This window comes from Leptonychotes weddellii, chromosome 4, assembly GCF_054177405.1.
Source record: "Leptonychotes weddellii isolate Sample4059 chromosome 4, ASM5417740v2, whole genome shotgun sequence".
Lineage (NCBI taxonomy): Eukaryota > Metazoa > Chordata > Mammalia > Carnivora > Phocidae > Leptonychotes > Leptonychotes weddellii.
Genome location: NC_138372.1, coordinates 68,932,310 through 68,948,025, shown reverse-complemented (window position 1 = coordinate 68,948,025; position 15,716 = coordinate 68,932,310). Strand labels below are relative to the sequence as shown.

Genomic DNA, 15,716 nt, shown 5'->3' with positions numbered 1-15,716 from the left:
GCTCTCTCAAATAAATAAATAAATCTTTAATAAATAAATAAATAAAAACCTCCTCTTTCCATTCTAGCCATCTTTTAAAAAAAAAAAAATTTGCATGTGCCTTCAGTGGCTTCACAGCTCTTTACCACCTCCTTGATTTTGTATGTATCTTGACTCCCCTTTCTCATTTCTCTCCCTTCCGTTCTCTCCTCCAAAGTGCATCAGTCTTTAAATACCCTATCCAAATCCTAGCTCCATGAAGTGTTTCTAACACTTTCTTTTCTGAAAGCTCTTATAGTAATTAACCATTTTTTTTATCTTCCATAGCTGTGAAAACTTAAATAGGTTGCTTGGCTTCTCTAAGCCTCAGTTTCTCTGTAGATAAATGGGGATAATTATAGTACTTTATAGTGTGTTGTGAGGATTAGGTGATTTAATACGTGTGTCTTAGAACTGCCCGATACACATAAATATGCAGTGTCAATTTTTATTAATATTCAACAGTTAATTTTATCTTCTCTTTTTTGACACTTTACATTTTTGTTTGTTTCCCACATAGTTGAGGTTCAAAAATTATTTGTTGACTTAATTATTTTGATATTATGTCAAGGGGGAGTACTTCCTTCATGTTTTTTAAAGATTTTACTTATTTATTTGAGACAGAGAGAATGAGAGACAGAGAGCATGAGAGGGAGGAGGGTCAGAGGGAGAAGCAGACTCTCTGCCGAGCAGGGAGCCCGATGCGGGACTCGATCCCGGGACTCCAGGATCATGACCTGAGCCGAAGGCAGTTGTTTAACCAACTGAGCCACCCAGGCGCCCCTTCCTTCATGTTTTTTAAAGGAATTAATTGACGGGTACCTGGGTGGCTCAGTCAGTTGAGCAGCATCTGACTCTTGATCTCAGCTCAGGTCTCGATCTTCGGGTCATGAGTTCAAGCCCCGAGTTGGGCTCTATGCTGGGTGTGGAGTTTACTTAAAAAAAAATTAATAAACTGATAAACATGAAGAACTGCCAGTTGACAGTTTCTTAAAAGCCAAGCTCTTGCAGCTTGATATATAATTTTTTTTTAAAAAGTAAACATAGTAAGTGCTTATTGCAGGAATACAGCATATATTTTTTATACTTTCATTTCTATTTCAATTTAACATATCACCCATGATACATAAAATAATCATTATCTCTCTTCCTCCCTCCAATTGAAACCCATGAAATTATTTTTTTGAGAAATTCTTATGTAAAATATCTATTATGTTGTAGAACTTCTGCAAATATGAGTGATTCAGTCAGTATCTTAGTTAATGTTATGGAAAAAAGAGTACACACTGAGAATTTTGAAATATTGTTTTTATTGTTTACCGAAATCTGCATGTAGGAAGAAGTAGCCAGTTTTAACATATCAATGTTACAGGTTCTTTTTTGTACCCGGTTTCCAGAGGGGTACATCCCAACATTCCCCCACTGGCTTCGTGAATTTGTGATCTGCAGGGGAAGGGAGCACCTTGCCCTCCAAAGAGAACACATTTCAAAAGTCTGTTTGAAAAGTAAAAACTGACAATGTTCATTTTAAAACAGAAATAGTTTAGCCATTGGAAGACAAGAGGAGTCAACATTTTTGTTCAGAAGAATAATGGAAATATGGCATTTAAAAATCAGGACAGAGGTGCTGAAGGTTGCTCAAGAGCTGAAATATTAAGATCTTTTCTGCTAGTTGAGTTTTCAATGTTTAGAACACAAAGCTCTGTTAATCACAAAGGAGCCAGTTCATCAATATTACTTGGATTTCTTTAGAAAGTAGCTAAATTCTTCAACTAGTCTTCTCTAGTCATCATGTAGTAGTTTGTAACAGAGACAAAACTTTGAATGGGGGAGAGAACTGGTAGAGAGACCAGATTGGCCGGGACAGTTCCTGCATTCTGCCTTCTTGTAACCAGGGCTTGCTTTCTGCTTGTGCTGGACTGAGGTACCCAGACGGAGTTATCTGATGAGGAGAAAAACCTGTTCCAGGTGGAACAGGAAATGCAATGGCTGAGGGGTGGGCACTAGGGACCAGATGAGATTGAGTTTCAAGCCAAGATACTGGAGTCTTCTGGTCAAGATAAAGAGCTATGCATGTGTTAACAGTGAAAATGGCATAATCTGTGTTAACATCCCATAACTTGAAGGCATGACAATGAAGGAACACACATGGATTTGTGGCACATGGAAATGTGTGCACAGAAAAAGGGGATCTATGATTTTCTAAACGTAGGAAGGCATTCATTCTTTCTCACCAAAATGGCTACGTTCTGCTTGGTTATCAAGTCTGAAAATCTCTAAGAATGAGACTGTGTCCCTGGGGTCCCATCAGACCCTTGGGGATACAGCAACATGTTCTACCATGGCCATGATTGACTCCGTGTTGTGGTCCTGGCCTTTACATACCACTGGAGGAAGTGTGACTTTATTTAATCATGTTGATAAGTTATAAATTATAAAATTCTTTATAATTACTTCAATGCTATGTTTATTGGTCCTGGCCTTGTCCCTTTGGGGTAGAAACCAGAAAATTCTCAGGATAATGAATTCTGCCAAGCATACGAGGCACCACCGTTGCATCACTGGAAAAGGTCTAACAGATGTGTGATGAAGATGAACCATCACTGTCCCTGGATCAACAACTGTTGTGGTTCCCAAAATCATGCTTCCTTCACACTGTTTCTCCTTTGAGCACCACCCGTGTGTATACATGCTGCCTTCATTTTTGTTATGACTATGTTTACACAGCTTTATAGTTGGCTCTCCTTTGGGTGAAATATGGTAAAGATTGATATGAACGCAGCTTGGAGAGATCCTCTTCCAATTATTCCCTTTGAGTTAGCAGCATTTGGGGCCACCTTGTCTGCCTGGGGATTAGCTTTAGGAACAACCATAGCTGTTGGGATGTTATTTTGTAACCAGATGAAAATAATTCTCACAAACAAAACTTCTATTGAATCATGGATTGAAGAAAAGGTTAAGGATCGAATTCAGTATTACCAAGTAGATGAGGTCCTTGTTTTACCTTATGATTATGGGAAGTAGATGGAGGAATTTTAAACAGGTATTTACATGGTCAGGGTTCCTGAAGGAGATGGGCTAGAGTGGCCAATTAGAGAAGGCTGTCACCAGTAGAACTTAACAGTAGAACAATTGAGACAAAAAACAGATAAAAGAGTCAAAAGTGGGGGCGCCTGGGTGGCTCAGTCAGTTAAGCATCCCACTCTTGATTTCCACTCAGGTCATGATGTCAGGGTTGTGAAATTCAGCCCCAGATCAACTCCACACTGGACGTGCAGCCTGCTTAAGATTTCCTCTCTCCCCTTCCCTCCGTCCCTCCCTGCCTCTAAAAAAGTCGGGGAGGGGGCATCTGGGTGGCTCAGTCAGTTAAGCATCAGACTCTTGATTTCCACTCAGGTCATGATCTCAGGGTCATGAGATTGAACCCCAGGTCAGGCTCTGCATAGGGTGTGGAGACTGATTAAGATTCTTTCTCCTCCCCTCCTCCCCACCATGGACACTTTCTCACTCTCTCTCTCTCAGGAAAAAAAAAAAAAAGCATTCAGTATAAAGCAATAGAAGATTATAGTGGTACCTGCTGTCTTTTGAATAAAGGAATCAAAAGGAATGAAAACCTTCTTCACGAGCCCCTGCACTGAAGAGCTTCGAATAAAGCTATAGAAAAGGGAGTTCATTTCAGCCATGAGACGGTTATGATACTGATTGTATAGAGGTAAAATTCTTGATGATTCCTTTAATAGAAGGTGTTTCAAGAATAAGAGTCTGGTTTTCTAGAAACTGTGTGGAGATGTATCCATGTAATTCTGAAATAGATCAAGCCCCAGAGGGCAAGAAGAAAAATAGATAGCCACAGTTAAAGTAAATATTCCTTAAGTCCTCTCCATTACTTGAAAATTGTACATATTACTAAAAAATTATGCAATGAGCCTATTCTGATCAAGGTGTGTTTTTTTCCTCAAAGGTGCCCTAGTGCCATGATCTAAATATTTTTATTACCATTTTGAAATGGGAGAAGCCATTCTGCTTATGCCTTTGAATTCCTGCCCCTCTTTGCCACCCTTCCTCTCCCCAAAAGGAAAAACACTTTACCAAAGTAAGTCAGTTGCATTGTCTCTAGGATTATTTTTATGTGTTGCACACTATGGACCACACCTGCAGATATAGTGATGCTTTTACCCTGTTTCCCCAGCTGACATTTCTTATGTAATATTCTAAATACTACAGAACTTAATATGTTAGATTCAATATAAACTTAAATTATTACCTGTCTTTTAATAATGCGGATTTTTATCAAATCAAATAAAGATCAATGGATGTTCTGTAAAAACAAAAACAAAAAAAAGGTGGTAAGTTGAAATCTTCCTTCAATGCTTCCTTCATGCTCTCTCAAATGCCTCCAAAATTTTCTATTTCCACTTGTGCTCCCCTAGGTTAGCTCTCATTGCTTTATGGCTACACTGGGCTACCGCCTCCTTCCTAGTCTCCTGTCTTCACTTCATGCAGACCACCCTCCATGCAATCATCTAAATTATCTTCCAAAAGTATAGCTCTCAGCATGTATATTTTGAATGGCCCATAGTAGCTGCTCAATAAATCACTTGCTTTAAGTGATTCCCCACTGCCCAAAGGAAAAAGCTTAAACTCAAAGCCCTTATGTTTTGTAAATAATAATAAGAGACTATGATATAATAAAGAATATATTTGGTCTTTGCTGCCCCCCTTCCTGATACAGAGCTCCTAAAACCCTTGGAATTTCCCGAATGATAGAAATATCTTTGTTAAGCTAATGAGATGACTCATGTGGGCCTTTAGATAGCTTCAGGATGGAGGCTGGACATCAGAAAGGCCAGCCATGTGATTAGAGTGTTGGAATTTTGGCCCAGCCTGACCTGGGGTCAGGGAAAGTTGCAGGGACTGGGAGTTGGGGAGGGGAGAGATTGAGATCAATCATGTCTTCATAATGAAACCCCAATAAAAACTCTGACCTCAAGGCTCATTGGAGCTTCCCAGTTGGTGAATTCTCTCTCACTTTGTGGGGAGAGGGTACAGAAGCTGAGTTCTGTCCTAGGCTCTCCTCATTTGGCTCTTCTTGAGTTGTATCCTTTCAAATACAATTGTAGTCATAAGTATAGCATTTTCTTGAGTTCTATGAGTCATTCTAGTGAATTATCAAACCTGAAAAAGTTATGGAACTGCCATATTTGTAGCCAGTTGGGCAGAAGTTTGGGTGGCCTGGGGACTCCCTGAAACTTGTAACTACCATCTGAAGGGAGGGCAGTTGTGTGGAGGGCTTCGCCCTGGACTTGTAGAGTCTGCGCCAACTCTAGATAGTCGGTGTCAGAACTGGGTTGGGTAGAAACAAAAATCCAGTATTAAGCTGCTATTACATGAATCTACAGAAATAGAGCATGTCACCAGAGCATGACTTTGGGTATCATAGCTGTAATGGAAAGATTGATGTACTAAAAGCCTCCCCAGGACCACAAAATGATAACACTGCTTCCTGTACTCTGGCTTTCGCAGAACCCGTTAGGTTGGCCCCATGCTAAGGAACCATGCCTGTGAGTCATTTAAAGAAAGAAGAGTCAAAAGATTTTGACTAGCCTAGGGCAAGGCATTTGAAATGCATTATGATCTATGGTCTTAATTCCATGGGGTCCTACCAGTGGCTTATTTTGGTGAAGGCAACGTAAGTGTCCCTCCCCACTTAGCTTCTCTGAGAAACATTCCACTTAGGCAAGACAGCCCAGCCTGGCTGATGAGTTATAAGTCAGTGGGTATGTTCTTTGTGAAGATTTGGAGTCCTCTGTGCTGTCTACATCCTAGTAGCACTTCTGAGAAGAATCAAGCTGCTGATGCTGGTGACAGTGGTTATGGCAAGAGAGAGGCCACTATCTATTTGTTGCTCACCAAGGTATCTGTTTCTAATTTTGGCAGGAAAACATGGCAACAGAGGGAAAGAAAAGAGAAGGCCCAAGGCACTGCATACCTCTTGCCTACCAGACGTCATATGAGTGCTTTGACTTGAGTTAGTTGATTTCATCCTCATAACCTCCCTGGGGCGGAGGGGGAGGTATGATCATCCCACCTCACAGAGACTCAAACTGTGCCTGTGAGTTCCTGGAGGCCTCCCAGCTTGTAAGTTAGAGAAGAAGCAGGAGAACTCAGGGCTGTCTGAATCCAAATTTAAACTCTCCATTCTCTGTTACAGCCTTCACACCAGCTTTGGGCTTTACCCTGGCATGCCCGACTTACACTCTGGGTGAGGAAAGCAGAGAAAGGTTATCTTTTCCCTCTCAACTTAGTCTAGAGTATGCTCCTGAACCAATTTCCCCCAGACAAGCTAGAGATTACCACTGGCAAGACAACATTGAAATCTTTTGCAGCCTTTTCTCTCGGCATTCTTTCATTTAGGCAAATTGGTGCTAATTCTGGGGCAGGTGGGAACAAGTCATCCTCACAGCCTCCCAGGGCATACTTGGCTATGTTTCCAGAATGCTCCCCCCACGCCCCTGAATTAGCTCCATCTACTTACAAGTAGCAAACAGTGACTCTTCCAGAAGAATCCTTGATGGTGCATCCCTCTGACTGCCAGAAGACTCGCTAGAGGGCTCGAAACGTGCTGAAACCGCCCTGGGAGGTTGAGGCTTGGGGACCTGCATTATCAAGTGTCTGTGTGTCATTAGTAGGTGCCTTCTGTAGCATGGTTGGCCAGGCCCTGACACTCGAGGGCCTGGAGTATAGCGCCAGACCCTGGTGGCGGACGCTCAAAGGACACTCAGACAAGACATGCTGACCTTGGTTTCACTCGACCACTAGCACAGCAGGAGCCTAGGACAGTGTCTGGCCTGTCCAAAATTTTTAACAGCCCGGGGGGCTGGAGCCTGGGCTGCAGGCAGAGGGTAGCCACACACCAGAGAATGAACACCTCGAAATGAACCACACTCTCCCTCCCATTTCCTAAGGTTTCGCAGAGGTTGATTTCCCATGGAAACAAGCAGAAGTCTGTTTCAATCATCTGGCATTTTTTAGTTCCCTAATTTGTATGAGAACCTGGAGATGGCGACATATGGTACATTCATTACCCCAGAAAGCTACAGCTGAAAGAAAAGTAGTTAAAGCCAGTCTTAAAACTGGAAAGCTTCAGCATATGCCTTCAAATGACTTTCCTTAATCTCAGAGATTGTCAAAAATGCTGCCCAAATAGTTGTTTCTGTTGCAGCTCAGTGCTTCCAGCAAGATTCACATTTGAACCTTGGTGTGTGCCTCTCCCACAGGGCAGCCACCACCTTACCTCCTGACCCAGACAGAGAGCGTGGAAGGAGCCTGGCTGAGTCCCGGGCCCGACCCTTGCACACACTAGTCCTGTGACCTTGGGCTAAAACAGAGCTTCTCCGGGCCTCATTTTCCTCCTCGTGAAAATGCCATTCAATCATCTAACATATTTATTGAACATCTATTTTGTGGCAGGCTCTGTTCTAAGCACTGGGAAGATAGTAATGAATAAAACAGCATCCCCACATTTGTGGAGTTTAAATTCTTTGTGGGGGAGACACACAATGCGTAGAAGGCATAATATGTTAGCTGGCAAAAGGGGTCATGAAGTAACACAGAACAGGGCAAGGGAGTATCTGTGCAGGACGACTGCAAGTGGGAAATACACTGGGCCAGGAAGTCCTCCCTAGAGAGGAGGCAGCTGAGGAGAGGGTGGAAGCGGGTGTGAGGCGCGCCAGGTGGATGGCAGAGGAAGAGCATTTTGTGGGGAGGCCCTGGAGTCGGGGACTACCTCTGCTTTTGAGAAATAGCAAGAAGTCCAAAAATGGCTAGAATCCGTGAGCGTGGGGCTTTAGAGGCCACTGAAGAGGATCTGCCCATGGTTGCTCTCAGATGGCTTTGTGTAGCGGAGATATGATCTAAGTTGTGTTAAGGTAACTCTGGCTCCTACGTGGAGAATACACTGAAGGGGGATGAAGTGGGGCTGCCTTCGGCATAATTGAAGGGAGGCCCCGTGCTGGGTGGGACCAAGGGAATTGGCATTTGGTGGTGAGAATGCTTGGATTGTAGCCTATATGCTTTTTCGAGGGTAAAGCTGCCAGGGCTGCCAGAGTAGAGGTGGGTGTGAAAGACACAGGGGGTGAAGGCTGACTCCATGGTTTTTAGCCTGGTTACCGGGAAGAATGGAGCGGTCATTTTCTGCGACTGACAGTAGTTTAAGGGGACAGGTGGGGAGGCACGGCGTATCTGGAATTCAGTTTGGGGCATGTAAAGCGTGAGCTGCCATTTGGAAATCAAATGGTTACAATGGAAACATGTTACTCGACAAACAACAGAACTTATCAAATGAATTAGCTCTAAAAGAACGACTGCTTTGGTCTTCAAGAAAAATAAGTAACCTCTGGTGATGCCATGTGGTGAGAAGCCAAGATGCCTGAGAAGTAAATCATTTTGAGAAATGAAGTTTCTTTGCTTTTCTAGGATGGTCACTATTATCATTATTACCTTCTTGCAGTTAATTATCTAATGGGATCCCAAAGGTTCACAAATTTAAAGGTAAAGAAAGGTCTTGTCCCTGGAACATACAATATAGAAAGCACACATCCAGGGCCCCTAGGTGGCTCAGTGGGTTAAGCATCTGACTCTTGATTTCAGCTCAGGTCATGATCTCAGGGTCATCAGATGGAGCCCAGCGTCAGGCTCTGTGCTGGGCATGGAGCCTGCTTAAGATTCTCTCTCTCCCTCTCCCTCTGTCCTTCCCGATCTCTAATAAAAAAAAAAAGAGAGAGAGAGAGAGAGAAAGCACACATTCACCCACCCATTTATTTGGTCTCTTTAGGAAAGTTACACAGTGCTATATAGTCTGAATGTTTGTATATCCCCCTCCCCCCCCCATACACCCTGGCCAAACTGATATGTTGAAATCCTAACCCCCAATGTGATGGTATTAGGAGGTGGGGCCTTTGGAAGGTGATTAAGCCATGAGCTGGGAGCCCTCATACATAGGAATAGTGCCCTTATAAAAGAGATCCCACAGAGCTTCCTGCCCCTTCCACCATGTGTGGACGCAGCAAGAAGTCAGCAGTCTGCAACCCAGAAGGGGACCCTCACTAGAACCCAACCATGCTGGCACCAGATCTTAAGTTTTCCAGCCTCCAGAACTATGAGAAATAAACGTTGTGTAGAAGCTACTCAGTCTATGGGATTTTGTTATAGTAGCCCAAATGGACTAAGACATACAGGCTAGAGCTGGAAGAAGGGTATTTATGACTAAGGGTGTAGAGAAGACCATGGTACCTACGCTCATCTCAGTTTGAAGAAACTTTCTGGCCCCCAGATAGAGAAGGCTGTGAAGCTGGAGTCAAGCTGTGTAGTGGAAATTATAATATCTTGTTTGCAAGGTTGCCCAGGGCCTGGCTCATAGCAGGACTCAATGAATCTTAGTTCACTTGTTCTTAAGGACAAGAACCCTGTGTTATTAATCTTTGTACTCTTAGTAGGTACATAATAAATGTACTTATTTCCAGATATGAATGTGGTCACTTTATATATTAATACATTTATATTTTTATATTATATACTAATTTTATATTGTAAACTAATATATATGTATGTTTCTAAGGTCCTGGAGACTTAAGGATCGGGTAAAGACAAAGTTGAGACTTTAATTTAGAGCAGTGGTACCAAGTAGAAATATAATGCAAGCTACACAGGTAATTTCATGTTTTCTAGTATACACATTTTTAAAAAATAAAAAGAAAGTAATAAAATTGATTTTGATGATATTATTTAACCCAAAGTCCTATCCTTTTACCATGTAATCCATATAAAAATATTGATATATTCTATTGTTTTTAACTAATTCTTTGAAATCCAGTGTGTATTTTATACCTACAGAACATCTCAATTAAAACTAGCCACATTTCAAGAACTTAGTAGCCACATGTGGCTAGTGACTATCATACAGGACAGCATGTTTCTGGTGGCAATAGGCAGGTATTTTTTTTCCTCTTGCTTTATATTTTTATGAGCCTGACATTCAACTACAGAAACATGGTGTATTTTCAGTCAGTCAGGCTCAGATATTACTTGTTCCTTTGTTTTATATAGCAAGCAGTTATGTGGTCGCTATTTTTATACATGTTGGAAACAGAGGATCTCAGATTATCTTTATGCACTCCTGTTTTATGTCTCCTGTTCCACCTGTTCTTATCTCTCACAGGTAGAAACAAAACCGAACAAAAGCCACGAAGGAAAGATCCAATAGCAAAACTTCTGCTTGTGTGGGTGGTCATCCTGATGTTGCACTTTAAAATGTTATTTTCCAGGGCACCTGGGTGGCTCAGTTGGTAAAGTGTCTGCCTTCAGTTCAGGTCATGATCCCAGGGTCCTGGAATCAAGCCCTGCGTAGGGCTCCCTGCTCAGCAGGAGAGTCTGCTTCTCCCTTTCCCTCTGTTCCTATCCCCGCTCACGCTCTCTCTTGCTCACTCTCTCTCTCCAGACAAGCTCTCAAATAACTAAATAAAATCTTTAAAAAAATAAAAATAAAGTGTTACCTTCCTCTGATTTTATGTTAAAAATCTCTATGATGAAAAAGCATAAAAATGGTGGTGGGGGGGGCACAAATTACTTGGAATTGGTGGCAGAAGGTCTTCTGAGAAATGGCACTCACAGGAAATAAAAACAAGGGGACAACTATCTTGAAAAACGTAGAGCTCTTAGTCGCAGAATAAATGGGACTTTAACTTACATTTCAGTTTATCAAAATAACTTCATGTACTTTTGCAGACTCAATCATATCTCTTACAAAATTCCTCCCTGACTCCAGATTCTTAGTGTTGGTACTTAACGGAGAGAGTTACTGCAAGCAATACTGTTCTAAGCACTTTATTATTAATTAATTAATTTATTTACTTATTTATTTATTATTTATTTATTTAAAGATTTTATTTATTTGACAGAGAGAGACATAGTGAAGTGAGAGAGGGAACACAAGCAGAGGGAGTGGGAAAGGGAGAAGCAGGCTTCCCACTGAGCAGGGAGCCCGATGCGGGGCCGGATCCCAGGACCCTGGGATCATGACCTGAGCCGAAGGCAGACTCCCAACGACTGAGTCATCCAGGAGCCCCTGTTCTAAGCACTTTAAACGCATTAATGTGCTTAATCTTTGTAACTGTCCTATGTTCCTTATAATAAACCTGTAACAGGTTTGAATCTCAGCTCTGTCACCTCTGGTTAGGAAACTTCCTGAGATTCAATTTTCTAATATGTAACCACTTACCTCATAAGGTTGTTGTGAAAATTAACTTGAAATGTGTGAAATGTAGGTAGAACAGTACTCCACACATAGTAAGATTTCCATAAAATTACTGCTATTATTAGTAACAAATGGTTACTTTGCAAATCTTGAGGAAAGAGGTTACAAATATTCTATGGCAAGGAGGCCACAGGATTAGAATCTCTTTTTCGGGCTATTAATAGGCTATTAATAGACAGTGGTTTTCAGCTTGAAGAGCCAAAATTTCCCTTGTCCATATTATTAGAAAGCTTTGGAAGGTGTACTCCAAGACATGCGAGAATTGTTTCTAGATTATGTAAATCAAGAAATTATTTCAACATCATTGACATTTTTTTAAAGATTTTATTTTTATTTTTAAAAAGATTTTATGTATGTGTGTATTTATTTGAGACAGTGAGTACAAGCAGGTGGAGAGGGAAGGAGAGAGAGAATCTCTCAAGCAGACCCTGTACCGAGCAGCCTGATGTAGGACCAGGGCTTGATCTCACAACCTTGAGATCATGACCTGAGCTGAAATCAAGAGTCGGACACTTAACCGACTGAGCAACCCAGGTGCCCCTAAAGATGTTATCTTTAAGTAATTTCTACACCTAATGTGGGGTTTGAACTCACAACCCCAAGATCAAGAATCGCATGTGCCACCGACTGAGCCAACTGGGTGCTCCCCAACACCACTAACATTTTTAAAGTAATTTGTGAACAGGCAAAACATGCACAGGATACAAAAAGAAAAGAGAATATAAAAAGATACACAGAGAAAAGGGTATACAAGATGTCAACTGAGAAAAGAGATTGAGCTACAAAAAAACAAAAGCATTCATCTGGGGTCTCAGAATTGCAATTTGGGGAACACAGATTTGGGCAGGAATCCAAAGTGTACCCCCACCTCCAGCCGAGGGCACAAAAGTCAAGGGTTTTTAAAGACAAAAGGGAATGCCTGCATATGTTGTTTACAAACATTGTGATTGGTGTTGGTGGCAGAAAACCAGTCTTGGCTGAATATGATTGGTTACTAAGGCTATCACCAAGCAAAGTCTCTCACTATAGGAAGTTACAGGTATTGAGGCTAGGTCCTTGGAATATTTGCTGTTTGGCCCAGTTCAAAAGTTCATGGTTCCACCAGGACGTGCATAAGGCTCGTCTCTATAATGGCCTCTTGGCTCCACTTAAATACCTCTTGACATAAGTAACCCTAATTCATTTCACCTTTCACATGGCCCCTTTTGATCAGGATCTTTCCCAGAAAGCATTGCTGATCAACCATAGATGACTTAGTCCCTCGTTGCTGGAATAGGCCTATCCCAGGAAGTCATGTATGGCATTGGGGAGCATTTTTAATCACTGAAGGTTGTTTTAAGGCATCCCTGTCATTAGGGTCAGGCCACATGTGAGCAATAAGGGGGCTGTCAGGAAATGGTTCTTAGGCAGTTTACTCATCTGGGGCTTTATGAGGTCACATGGAGTTTCAGATGAATCAATTCATGGAGTGACCATAATCAAATGCTCATGGAGGTTTTAGCAAGGTGACAAGCATAAAAAGAGCAATTAGCAAAAAATAAATTATAAACCTCATGGACATTTGGCATTAACCTAAGAAATTGTTAAGAATGTTGGATTATTACGTATCTAAGGGCTCAGTAAACTTCAGTGTGATAGAGCAGTTCTAAGGAAGTAAAACCTTACGTTAATTTTCGCAAATCAGCAGGGACAGCACAGTTTCATTTTTTAACAAGATTGATTACAAAGTACAAAAATGGAGTCCTTGTTGGCAACTCTATTTATAAGGTGGTCAGCTGAGCTAGTACAGACATGACTGGGAAAAGGCTGAAGGAGGTAGGGGAATACCTGGTTGTAATAACGTAACCTGAGAGGTAACATTTATAGGTTTGTGGGTATAATCAACAGTAGCATTTGGGACTAAAGAGAAATTAGGGATAGGGAAGACCAAGGGATCTCTGACGTTGTGTTTTTTGGTGATAGATCTAACAGTCAGAGAGGTTTCTTCCTTTTGCAGTAGACTGAGAAATGTGGGTAAGAGCATTGTCTCTCTAAGAGAAAGAGGGGAAAACAAAAACAAAAAACCAAGGTAAGAAGCAACAGTGAGAAAATGGTATACAGGCCTGGTGGGGTCATCCTGGGAAAGCTGTCTCTTTCAGCTTTCATCTGCTTCAATTCCTGGAAATTTTTATTTTTAGGTCACCAGTTGGTGTGTAGGTCTGGTCAGGATTTGGTGTTTTGTTTTGTTTTTGAGATATGACTGGTGAATCCAAGGGTCTTTCTCTTGGCGTTTGCTGGCACAAGGATTGGCTCATTGTACCTCATGGGAGTCTTGCCAATGGGGTTGAAGGGAGTCTTTTTGGAGATGTCTTCTCTAAGAGATGAAATCTCCGGGTTTGTAAGGTGTGATGTTTAAGATTTCACTCCCCAAGAACACACTGTGAAAAGATTGCTCTACCACAAGCAATTAGGCCCTTACAACATTGACGTATGTTGTCTTTTGTCAACCGTGGATCAAAGAAGCAGAGGTTATGAGTGTTGGGCATCCTTTTATAAGAACAGATTTCTATTAAACTTATGCAAATACATACATTTGTCATGAAAAATAAGAATATTTAACAAGAGTTTTAGAACTCTGGATGTAGGGAGGAAAAAATAAATGTTTTGACCTTTGTTGTAAAGACAATGTACCAACTTGTGGTAAGTTACAGATAACTGAAAGTGGAGGGGCAAGGGGGGGTCTTTTTTTTTTTTTTGAAGATTTTATTTATTTATTTGACAGAGAGAGACACAGCGAGAGAGGGAACAGAAGCAGGGGGAGTGGGAGAGGGAGAAGCAGGCTTCCTGCTGAGCAGGGAGCCCAATGCGGGGCTCCATCCCAGGACCCTGGGATCACGACCTGAGCTGAAGGCAGATGCTTAACAACTGAGCCACCCAGGCGCCCTTCAATTTTAATTTCAAAAACTTATCTAGAAAAGAAATGATGTATGACAGTTGTTAAAGAATAATTACAGATTTACTCTTAAAGGATAGTATAATTGCTTATGCATTGCATTAAATGAATATAAATTCCTTCTATATAGTATAGTTAAAATAAACCATACACTTCTAGGAAAATTATAGTGTGAGATTTATTTGTCTACACACTCATCCTGACATTGCTCTGCTAGGCTGGAAATGGTAGGACAGGCAAGGGCAATAGGATCCCCATATTATTGCTGAGGAGGGTTGTTCTAAGTTGAGTGAGGCAGAATAAGGATTTGAAAGAAGCAACAGCTCCTAAACTGATGGCAGAGCTACATCTCCCAGAGGAACCACCACCAGAATCCCCAGCCTTGCCAGGAGTTATACAGAATGGGGGAAGTTCTTTTAAACAAAGATTGTTGCCTGGCTGTAAGCTGGAAAAGACAAGGCAACAAAGTATGAAGCCATCAAAGAGTGATTACAGCTTGGCCTTGAGGAGTTACCACTGTGTCTACAGGACAGAAAGGGTGGTTTTTGGGTATTGGCCTTTTCAGTTGGCCACATAGAACTTCTGTTGCTCAGTTTACTGTGGTTTGAAGAGCAGTGGCTTTTAAATATGTTGGATCATTCCACAGCAGGAAATACAGTGTGTGCTACATCCCAGCACATACACGTATAAAACCGTGTGACTGAAATAAGAGTCTAATAAACTGACACAATATTTCTATTTTCAGTCTACCCCCATGAGTGCATTTTATTTTTCATTTTATGAAATTATTCTTTTTCATAATATTTTTTAATTTAAATTAAAAAGCCAAAAGTAGGGACGCCTGGGTGGCTCAGTCGTTAAGCATCTGCCTTCAGCTCAGGTCATGATCCCAGGGTCCTGGGATCGAGTCCTGCACCGGGCTCCTTGTTGGGTGGGGATCCTGCTTCTCCCTCTGCCTGCCACTCTCCCTGCTTGTGTTCTCTCTCTCTCTCTCTGACAAATAAATAGAATCATAAGTAAATAAATAAAATAAAAAGCCAAAAGTAGATAAACTTATGTTTAGCATTTGATGTTTGTCTTATTTGGAAAGATGATTTAGATATTAAATGAATATCCATTATTTAGTTTAACTTAGTATAAACTTTGATCTTATTTATATTTACTTAAATTACTTGTTTTTAGTAATTATACCTGGATTAGCCATTATATAGCTGATTATCATTTTAAATTATTTTTTGCTGTTGTTGACAAATTTTGTATCATAGAGATTATATGAGCTTATTTGATTAGTAAACCCAGGTAAAAAAAGTGGTTGATCTCATTATGTTTAATGCTGATAATTCTGAAGACAGGATTAAACCAACAAACTTGAGTTAGTTTTCATTTATCAAAGATTATTTTAGATTATATGAACTTGCAAAAATTTTGGGTTAGTTTTCATTATACTTCTGAGAA

General features: G+C 41.1%; 1 pseudogene; it reads left to right on the top strand.

Annotated features, from left to right (window-relative positions):
• The first annotated feature begins 2,476 nt into the window (after positions 1 to 2,476).
• Positions 2,477 to 3,865, top strand: LOC102750463 (palmitoyltransferase ZDHHC6-like; annotated as a pseudogene).
• Positions 3,866 to 15,716: the final 11,851 nt, after the last annotated feature.